This window comes from Aquarana catesbeiana, linkage group LG08 (genome assembly GCF_042186555.1).
Source record: "Aquarana catesbeiana isolate 2022-GZ linkage group LG08, ASM4218655v1, whole genome shotgun sequence".
Lineage (NCBI taxonomy): Eukaryota > Metazoa > Chordata > Amphibia > Anura > Ranidae > Aquarana > Aquarana catesbeiana.
In genome coordinates, this window is record NC_133331.1 from 192,526,117 (window position 1) to 192,537,585 (window position 11,469).

At 41.1% G+C, this 11,469-nt stretch overlaps 1 long non-coding RNA gene across 1 annotated transcript; it reads left to right on the forward strand.

Moving 5' to 3' along the window:
- Positions 1 to 2,204: 2,204 nt before the first annotated feature.
- Positions 2,205 to 10,969, forward strand: LOC141105324 (uncharacterized). Its single transcript, XR_012235570.1, has 3 exons — positions 2,205 to 2,385; positions 8,284 to 8,331; positions 10,716 to 10,969. It is a non-coding gene; the product is annotated as an uncharacterized lncRNA (long non-coding RNA).
- The last annotated feature ends 500 nt before the right edge of the window (positions 10,970 to 11,469 follow it).

Sequence of the window (11,469 nt, forward strand, 5' to 3'; positions counted from 1 at the left end):
GGGGCTAAACCACATTTAGGAACAGTCCCCCTGAACATACCCCCAAAACATGAGACTTGTGTCCTTAGTTTGTTTACCAACACAACCACAAACCACTCCCTATGTGAGCATTGGAAAAAGGAGTACCCCATAGTAACTAAGGACCCCAAACCAACAGAAGGTATCACCATATATCCTGGCAATTACACATGTTATGGGAAGTACCACGGGGTGGGAAAACCCCTTGGGAACTTCACTGAAGGTTACTGCGAATCTTATAGTGAGGTGTGTGCAGATCTAGTGCAGAATCAAGTCCAGTCCCTAGGAGACGTGTACTAGATCTGTGGGGCCATGAAAAGCAGAAGTAGAATGACAGGACAGTGGATAGGAGAATGTGCACTGGCTAAAGCCATAATGCCCCTGCATATTCTCTCACAAACCCCAGAGCCAGAAGCCAGTGATGTACACAAATCAAACAGAAAACGTAGGAGTGCCCCAGCAGGGAGCTTCGACTCCCATGTATACATAGACGCCATAGGGGTCCCAAGGGGGGTCCCAGACGAGTTCAAAGCAAGAAACCAAGTAGCAACAGGGTTTGAGTCGCTGATTCCCATTATCACTGTAAATAAGAATGTAGACTGGATAAATTACATCTACTATAACCAGCAAAGATTTGTCAATTACACCAGAGACGCACTCCAAGGTTTGGCCGAACAGTTAGAGGCAACTTCACACATGACTTTCCAAAATCGTATGGTCTTAGATATGCTCCTAGCTGAGAAGGGGGGTGTATGTAAGATGATTCCTGAGACAAGTACATGCTGCACCTACATCCCAGACAACACCGGCCCAAATGGTAAAGTGACCTTAACCATCCAGAAACTTGAGGACTTATCTAAAGAACTAAAACAGAACTCAGGGCTCACCAACCCCTGGGACCAGTATTTTACCTGGATAAAGGGAGGATGGCAGGGACTATTGACCCAGATAAGGATAGCCATCCTGGTAATAGCTGCCATAATATGCTGTGTTCTCTCTCAGGGTGTCTAATAATTTGATTGTGTACTTCTGAATAAAACAGAGCCCCATATACAGCCAAGTACCTAATTTGAAAATGTGCAACTATGTGCATACCCAGGTGCTAGACTATTTTGCGCCCTAAGCAAGACTTTTCATTGAGATTTTATTTTCATTTCACTTTCAATGACAATGGTAAACAGGACAAATAGAGAGGGTGAATCTCCCTAATGTGGATAGACAGCAATACAAATCTGACAGATGTTCTAATCCACCTCTACTTTATCCAAAAGTAAAAAAAAATCCTTTTGTTATACTTTAAGTAAATCAACCCCAATGATTTCCATATTTCCATATTTAGGTATCTATGCATTACTGTTGAGAGAACTGATCCAAAAAGGCAAAAACTGCTCCAAACTGCCTACTATATTTTTACATGAATTAAATACCGCATGCCTGGACCACTACTTAATTACTGCATGCATTTCATTATTTATTACCATCTGTGAACTGAGTTTAACACCTTTTCATGGTATATTTACCAAGTGGTTTGCGATAAATACCTGCAAAACGGTCTAGTGAATTGACAGTTTCAGGATTGCTTGTGATATTTAGGCAAAATGGGTCCTCACACCTAAATATCTCATGTGGATTCATTCTGTGAATGGACCTCAATATTAGGAAATATGACAAGAATACTTTGTTTATGCTTCGCCATGGAGTCCTGCCCATGATGGCGTGGCCGATGATCAGGTTCAGACACATGCTTAATCGCAGCTCTGATACCAGATAGAGATCGTTTAGGTTTTGGCTGTGGTAATACAGGATTTGTGTGCAAGGAATTGCCAACTCACCCCCACTGGAGCAAAATGACCTTCTAAGGAAAAAATCACGGTCCTGAAAGGAAATTAGCGGGCTAGCTTTTCCATATAGTCAGTTTACAGTCACATACCTATAGCATTACATCAGCTAAAGTGATCATCTTTATATATCTTGTATGGCCCCTTAACCAAGATTTGGAGGCTTAGAATTCATTAGTGAGCCACAATAATAATAAGGAAATATGTAATATGCAATTTCCATATCAGCAAGGAGCACCAGTTCATGAATAATAAACATGTGAATGGTATGTGTTGAAACGCCTTCTTAATTGTGACCAACCAGGGAAAGAATTTGTCCTCATTCTATTTCCTCTTACATACAGTATATATAATGGCCCCATTGAAATCTATTCAAACAACAAATTCTTTTCAAGCTCCTATATTTTCTCAGAAGGAAAACCAAATCTAAAAGCAGATATGTCTGGAACAAAAAAATGTGCCAGTCAGAAGATCAAATGCCAAGATCCTTGCCAAATAACCCCAATCTGCAAAGATCCATGCCAAGACCGTAAGTGATTTAAAAATGCAACATAACTTTTATAAACAAACACCTGTACTAGGCTTTATGTACTACATTTATTGTAAAATGAATGCTTTTCTTGCAATTTGCTATTAAGTCTGGATATGTACTTATGTCAGTTATCACTTATACATCATTTATATAAATTTTAGCTGGAAATTACTATTAGAGCCACTCTGTTGCTAAATTCAAACTGACAAAAAAAGTGCCCAGCATTGAAAATTGTAAATACTTATCTCCGCAACCTGTGATGGCACTGTAATGAAATGAAATCACTGCTTAAAGATTAGAGTCATATTTTCTGGAGTAGATTTGTGGTCTGTCGCTGCACTCTGTGGTTCCTACCACCAGCCCCTATGTCACTATCATATCCTGCAGTGATGTAGGGGATAATAGGAGAAACCACTAAGACCAGCAGGGTAGGACCAGGAAACCAACAATCCCTCTTTAAAGTGGCTGTAAAGCTTGATTTTTTTAATTTAAATAACAAATGCTTACCTGTTCTGTGCAATGGTTTTGCACAGTGTGGCTCCAATCCTCCCACTGACACTCTCTGCTCCTCCTCTTCTTGGTGGGCCCCCATAGAAAGTCTCTCCTGAGCCACGCTGTCTGCATCCTTGGACACAGACAGTGCGGCTCAGCCCCACCCCCCACTCTTTGCTCACAGAATTTGATTGACAGCAATAGAAGCCAATTACTCCTACTGCTACCTCTGTGAGCAGAGAGAGAGAGGAGAGAGCCACTGCAGGTGGGCACATCGCTGAATCGAAAGAACTAAGGTAAGTATTCAGGAGGGGTCCATACAGATACAGGAACATTTTTTACCTTAAGGCAGGGAATTCATTAAGGTAAAACATGTCCAGTATTCATAATCTTCTTTTTTAGGGGATACTTTAATTGGCATTTTGATTTTGATTTTTAATGACAGAGTTGCTTTATTAGTTACCATGCAAATTGCTTTATTTCGAGTACTTACTGTACTCTACAATATAACAGTCTCTACAACATAGGTGTGCACTCCAAAGCCTATTGCATTAGGGTGTGAACCCCAAAGAATGAAATATGCATAATATATGTTAAGCAGAAGGTAATTTCAATTTCTGACTGGAGTTTACCTTAAAGTTTATGTAAACCCACCACTCACCCAGTATAAACTAATGACACAGTATTAATGTATATATACATGCAAGCCTCCTGCATGTATCCCTACCTTGCAAATGTCACCCCCTTCAGCAGTAGGAGCCCCACAAAACTCTGGAATCAGTGGGTGGGTCTCTTTGCCGGAGCTCGGTGGGCAGAGTCGTGATGTCACAAGACTCCCCGCCCACCTCTACACTCTCCTATTCCTGAGTTTTGAGTAACATCCAATCAAAACTCAGGAAAGGCACCATATGACTTTGGCATGTCCAATCATGCTGAGGTGTGGAGCAGCCAATCCTGGGAGAGCTGGAGAAGAAAGGAGGGGAGATGTGAAGCTGCAATCGTAACACACTCTCTCTCTCTCCCTCATGCCGTTCCTGAGATAAAGAAATCAGATGTCAGTCACAGCAGTGGGGGATGTGGTGACACAAACATGTGTGTCATTTTTAATCTTGCGACAAAGACAAGAGGATTGCTCAGAGCAGGATTAACTCTTTGTGGCAAGACTGTGTACAAATGACTTGACATCTTCTACTGTACCAGGTAGAAGTCTTCATAAAAAAAAAAAAAATTCAGGTTTACATCCACTTTAACCACTTCCCTACCCAGCCATAGACATATGACGTCCACAGATGGGATCTCCCATCCTGGGTGGACGTCATATGATGTCCTGGGATTCCCTGCCGTCTAGGGGGCGCGCGCGCACGCCCGCCACGCTGCTCGGGACCCGGTGCGTGTGCCCGGCGGCCGCGATGTCCGCCGGGCACCCGCGATTGTCCGTTAACCGGGCCGGACCGTGGATCTGTGTGTGTAAACACACAGATCCACGTCCTGTCAGTTGTGAGGAGAGCGATCTGTGTTCCCAGAATGGAGGAACACTGATCGGTCTCCTCCCCTTGTGCATCCCCTCCCCCTACAGTTAGAATCATTCCCTAGGAAACATATTAACCCCTCCCCGCCCCCTAGTGGTTAACCCCTTCACTGCCTATCACATTTACACAGTAATCAATGCAATTTTATAGCATTGATCGCTGTATAAATGTGAATGGTCCCAAAAATGTGTCAAAAGTGTCCGATGTGTCCGCCATAATGTCGCAGTCACGAAAAAAAGTCGCGATCGCCGCTAAAAAAATAAATTAATATTTTTTTTTTTAAAAATGCCATAAATCTATCCCGTATTTTGTAGACGCTATAACTTTTGCGCAAACCAATCAATATACGCTTATTGCGATTTTTTTTACCAAAAATATGTAGAAGAATACGTATCGGCTGAAACTGAGAAAAAAAATTTGTTTTTTTAAAAAAAAATTGGGATATTTAATATAGCAAAAAGTAAAAAATATTGTGCTTTTTTCAAAATTGTCGCTTTTCTTTTGTTTATAGCGCAAAAAATAAAAACCGCAGAGGCAATCAAATACCACCACGCCAATTTTTTTTGGGTACAACGTTGCACGACCGTGCAATTGTCATTTAAAGTGCGACAGCGCTGAAAACTAAAAATTGGCCTGGGAAGGAAGGGGGTGAAAATGCCCTGTATTGAACCGGTTAAGCAAGTGAGATTAAGGTCAAGTATTCTGACTTTGCTTTCCACCTGCTTTTGCTGTCTCTATGACACACAAAAGGGTTAGTTACATAACACAGAATTATGTCATGGTTTTATTAATACCATTCAGAAAAACATACATTAAAGCCTAAGTTTAGTCCAAAAAAAACAGCACAAGGGACTGTACCTACAATCAATGTGAAGTGTCTCTTGTGCTGCTGGCTGGTTTAGTTAAAATCCTCTATCCTCTGATACCCCCTACCCTTGCAGCCATAATCTTCCATTGCCACAGGGGTTATTACAATCCAAGGGAATCTGTCGTATGCACCCATTAAGCGTGTATGGCTGTCCTTTCCTTCCCCCTCCTAAGTTCACAGAAGTTGTACTATAGCTTCCATGAATGAAAAGTGTTTTATGAATGGAGCATGGGCAGATGAATGAGTGAAAGGTCCGGTCCTCTATTCACCAATTAGTTTTCATTTGTGGAAGTTACAGTACAGGTTCTATGAATGGAGGATGTGGGAGGAAAGAGCGGGCATAATTAACCCTCTTGAAGAGTACATATGACAGATCTCTCGATTCTTATTAACCTCCATAGCACTAGAAGATTACGGCTGCAGGGGTGGTGGGGGGAATCAGAGGACAGAGGATTTCAAATAAAACCACAGCAAGCAGCACAAGGGACACTTTATATTAAAAGTAAGTAAAGTCCCTGATTTCTTTTTTTAATTGACTGAGATTAGGCTTTAAATAGACTTTAGTGCTGTGGTTTCATGAAACACGGGCTAAATGTACATTTTAAAGTGAGCCTTGCATTAAAATGCCAGGATTGCCTAATATACAAGGCCTCCCATTCCAGAATGCCTCACTAATGCTTCAAATACAAAAACACAAAAATAAGGGATATCTAAAAATCATACTTGGCTTACATTTTACTTCCACTTGTGGCACCTAGGCAAGGTTAGCGTCACATTCTTTCTGGTGAGATCCTATAATCCTATCCTGAACAATAAAGATAAGGCAACACAGTGGTGTAATGATTAACACTTTTGCCTGGCAGCTAATGGGTTGCTGGATAAAATCCCAACCACGGCACTACCTGACTGGAGTTCGCATGTTCTCCCTGTGCCTGCGTGGGTTTCTACTGGGTACTCCGGTTCCCTCCAACACTCTGAAGACATGCTGGTATATTAATTGGCTCCTGTCTAAATTGGCCCTAGTATTTGTATGTATGAATGTGAGTTAGGGACCTTAGACTGTAAGCTCCTTAAGGGCAGGGACTGATGTGAATGTACAATGTACATGTAAAGCGCTGCATTAATTGACGGTGCTATATAAGTACCTGAAATGAATTCATCTTGGGAGAATCACCCTCTTCAATGAGGAAGACAGTTGAAAGTGATACATCTTCTTTACATTTATTTTAAGCATTCATGCTACAGTATTTTGTGTTGTGGTAATGGGAATTTCTGATGTATTATGATGACTTTGCTTTTTAGTGCAAGGTCCACTTTAAGTGAGTTTTACTACATAGCTTGGCATAATTCAAGGGAAAATCATGCATCGACAATGTCTTCACAGGCAAAATTGTTAGCAGCTAACAAGCTTTAAGTTGTTGTAAAGGTAGAAGATTTTTTAACCTAATGCATTTTCTGTGATCAGTTCCTGCCCCAGCCCTCACTAAATTCCGACTCGAGCCTCATCTCAATCATGCGCTCTGCCCAAGAGAGAAAGAGCTGCTCTTTCTCCTCACTGGACAAGGAGATTGCAGTGAGAGCCATTGGCTCCTGCTGCTGTCAATAAAATTCAGTGAGAAGGGAGTGCAGGGTGGGGCCGAGTCTCGCTGTGTGTGTCAATAGACGCACATACTCCGGCTCGGGTTCAAGCCTGTACGGGCGCCAACATAGCAAGCAACTTGCTATGGGGGCACTCAGAAGGGGGAGGAGTCAGAAACAATGCACCACAGAAGAGGATGATCGAGGCTGCACTGTGCAAAACTATTGCACAGAGCAGGTAAGTATAACATGTTTGTTATTTAAAAAAAAAATTATAATCACTTTCAGCACATGGTCCCACCCCCAGGACCCTCTATGGTTAAGCCCATCAGGTATAAACATGTTAGAGGGGTGGGCCTGGGACAGGATCAATTGTTGAAGCTTATTGGTTGATTAAAGTTTTGCCTGTGAAGACATTAATAAAGTGGGGCTTTTCTTTTAGGAAAAATTGGTGACTCGCGCTAGACAAATTAGTGTGTGTGTGGCTAAAGGGTGCCACACCTTAAAAAATCCAAAATACAACAACTATATATATGAATGTGTGTAGTGTAGCACACTATATAAACTTGGGGGAATACACAAGCCCCCTTGATGGATACATATACAATCTGTGCAATAATATATCACAATTAGTGCAAAAAATATGTAAAAATAGTCCGTGTTTAATATATACAGAAATAAAGATATAAAAGTGAAGTATTAAAGGAATAGTCCCTATGGAGAAACCCCAAAAAAGTGATTGACAATTCCGGGTTGTTCAATTGTATTTAATCCTAGGTGTGTGGGTCCACCAAATAGAGAGCCTGGCTGCTTACCAGAACCCCATGGCCCCCCGTTACAGAGGGTCTGAATGGGCTGTGAGATCCTGCCAATCCGGAACTCCCAGGAGCGAAGATGGAAAATGGAAAGGGACGTCAGGGACTGTGGTGGAGATGAGTGGGTCTACAGGAAAGGACTCAGCCCTCAGCTGAGTGTTGTCATCATAAGGAGAAAAAAAGGAGGGCTCCAGAAACCCATGACTCCCCGTTACAGAGGGTCTGAGTAGGCTGTTAAATCCTGCTGCTCTGGACCACCATAAAGCCAAGATGGATGGCTGGAATGGGACGTCAGGGACTATGGTACAGATGGATGGATCCACAGGAAAAAACTTGGCCCTCAGCGGAGTGGTGTAACTGCTAGCAGCTTCAGTGATGTGTGTGGGCTTTTCTTTTGGTTTATACTGAGATATGTGTGGAGGAGTAATGGACTCCAAACCAACACCTAACTCCTGATGGAAATGAGGGGAGCATTTAAGGATCAGAGGGGTGCACTTTTCTTTGATTTTACAAAATGGACTTTATCACAGTTGCAATATTTTATTGCTAGAATTGCTGTTATTAGTTGTCTGGAGTTCTTTACTAAGGTATGTTTGTTTGTTTGTTTTTTCAGCATGTAAACCTCAGGGTCAACGTGGCAACCTCTATGTTCGCCAACAAGGTAAAAAAAGAGAAAGGCGTGATTGCCCTTTATATCACTGTATGATATATTCTTTAAAACAAGTCAAGATTAAATACTTTAAATACTTATAGTGTGCACCAAAGTGGACTTTTTTTAATGTATCTGCTATCAGCAGCACTGCTTGCAGTCTCTACAGAATATCAGCCATTTTAAAAGTATCAGGTTAGGCACCACATGCATAAGGAAACACATGACTCTGCAACACAGAGCTTGGTGAGAGCAGCACTTCAGTAGGACAAGTCAGCAACAAAAGGTCATCAATTCCTCGTATTCATTCCATACTTTACACATGCTATGAGGCAAAGGCAGTGGGAGGCAGAAGAAGAATACTTAAGAAAGGAGGGTTGGGGTGCTGGAGCTGAAGAGAAGGAAATGAGGCAGGCTTCAAGGGGAACATTTCCCGACTCCTCAACCCTGGGAATTGTCTGTGGGTGAAGTGTAATTGTTGAGGACTCAGAGTTAATTTTTTTTTTTTGCAAATAATTTGTGGCAAACTGGGACTTTTATGCTCAATTAACTGTAGAAGGACCCTAAGTTTTCCCCCCTCCCCCCTAAAAAAGAAATAATAATCCCTGCCACCATTAATAGTTCCTAGCACCTTGCCTTGCTTGTTCCAGTGCTCTGGCACTTTAAAGGTGCAACATAATGTTTCTGCTGCTGGACCTTAGCTGACAAACATTTAATGTTTGCTGCAAGGTAAATCCTGCTTTGCACCTCAATGTCTGTATCCTGCACAAGTGCCCAGATACTGAAAATTTGCCTTACAATGTTTTTCGCAGATGGATCTGGGTATAGTCTCTCAGAGACAGGACAGGAGTTATAATACTCCCTTACTCTATCCAAAATGGAAAAAAAAATTTTGCTTTAGTTCTACTTTAAGGTGAAACCGGCTTATGTTAAAGGGACATCAGCACTGATAACCAGGGCACTAATTATCAGTGTTCTAATTATTAGTGCAGTCCCACCAGTGCTGTAAATTAGTGCTCACCAGTGCTGCCAATCATTGCCCACCAATGCTGCCTATCAGTACCCATCAGTTGATAAAATGATACAAATGTCATATGGGCATCGCACAATTGTCATTCAAAGTGGGACAGTGCTGGGCAGGAAGGGGGTAAAAGTTCCCAGTAGGCGAGTGGATAAAGGAAATACGCTACAGAATTGATAAACACCGGAATTTAAAGATAATTAAAACACAGGGGTGTTTTGTGAACCATAGGCCTGATATATTCTAACAAAATCAGCATGTAAAAGTCAGGAATCGGATAAATATGTGACTCATCTAATAACTTCTATATCAGCAGCTGATAGTCCCATAGTCATTGTTGTAACCAGTTAGTCTACAGCATATGCTGTACAACTGGTTTCATAACCAAATCCGCAGTTGGAGTATCCCTACCAAGGTTACAGTTAAGCCAGAAAAATAAAGATAAGGTACACTTCTTTATGACTGATCTGTGGAACACCAGTCTCACCTTGTGTGGCTTTGGTCAAAGAAAACTACTTTGTCTTTAATAAACCACTCATTGAACCATTCTCCTCTCTACACCCAAGTAGGTTTGGGACAAATGAAATAATGATTTTTCTTAATAAATTAATATCCATCTATGCTTTTTATTTTAGTGACCAGTGTTAGTTTCAGTGTTATAAACTGGCTGCTGGCTTCAATGAAAAGCCCAACGAGGACTAAATCTGGACATACACCCCTCGAATTTCAGTCACTTCTTGCTGAATAAAATGAAATTTGAGTTGTGGGTGACCCTGTTGGTGTCTTCAAGCTTGACAATAGAAAAATTTAAGAGAATTGAAGAAAAAATTGAGAGGTGGAAAATTATTGGCTAAACAGTGATTGCATTCTATCAGATGTAGTCACTGTTCAGGTATTCAAGCAGCTGGGATGGATGCTGTGGCTTATTAATTACAATGCAGTTGTGCAGACTCCTCCATCCACACTAAGGCTCCATGTACACTGGGCTTAAAAAAATGTCTGTTCTCTTGGGAGTAAACGCTCATATCTAGACATGTACGTGGGAGCTGAGTATACATATCTGCTGCTGCAGACTCGAAATTGCCAGAGGTGAAAAAACAAATTATCTACAGCCTACTGATGTTGGTTCCAAGAAAATGGTCCCTCTCGGAAACTTAGCGAAAAAAAAGTTTGGCTAAAAAACTAATCTGCTAGCTGAATAATGAATCTACTAAAAAAGAAACCATGGCTAAATTTAAGGCATTTTGGAAATTGTAATTGCTATCTACATTTTAACATGGCTGCTAGATAAAGATAAACATCAACTGTCAATTGTGAAAATATATTTTACACTAAGCAGTAATTTATTACTAATGAAAGATTTCTTTCTTGGCAGATCCATGCAATCCTTGCAAGCCTTGTGTTGTCCCCGTCTCTTGCTGTCCTGATCCCTGTGATCCTTGTCAGGGCAAATGAAATTTTTGCTGTGATTAATGAAGACTTCACGCTTGAGCCCAAATTTTGAGATACTAATTTACTTCTCTGCAAAATACTTACAACACATCCGATTTTAAATCGGTTAAATCATGCATCTTGCTACAGCTTGTTAATTAACTCTTCTCAATTAAACATTAAATTGCTTGCTCTAAATATATTTCTTTGTTTTATTATACAAACTGCAATGGGGTACTGAAATATAGAAAACTTATCAGTACTGATATTCAATACACTGCTGTAGTAAGTTATTAATATTGCTGTTTTCTTCATGGAATCCTGGTGGTTTTTAACTCCTTGGCCCCAGCCACATGCATATATGCAGCCTCTCGGCAGGAGGGCCTTAATGCCGAGAGGCTGCATATCTAAAGGTAAACAGAGCTGTGCTTGCGATCGGGAGCTTTCCAATCATGTGACCGCTGTGTCAGCCAATCACGGTGGGCACATGATCACAAAGCATTAAAAAAACCTCTTAAAGGGCCAGGAGGTGCCGGTGCCAAGAGGTTAAATATATGTTTACCACATGTGTATGTGTCTAATAGGAACATCAACAAGTTAAATATTTCAAATGATTTCCTCAGAACCAGGCAATAAATGGATTTTCATAACAACAAAAGAAATGTTTTTTCACAAACAAGGATACTCCATCTGGTGGG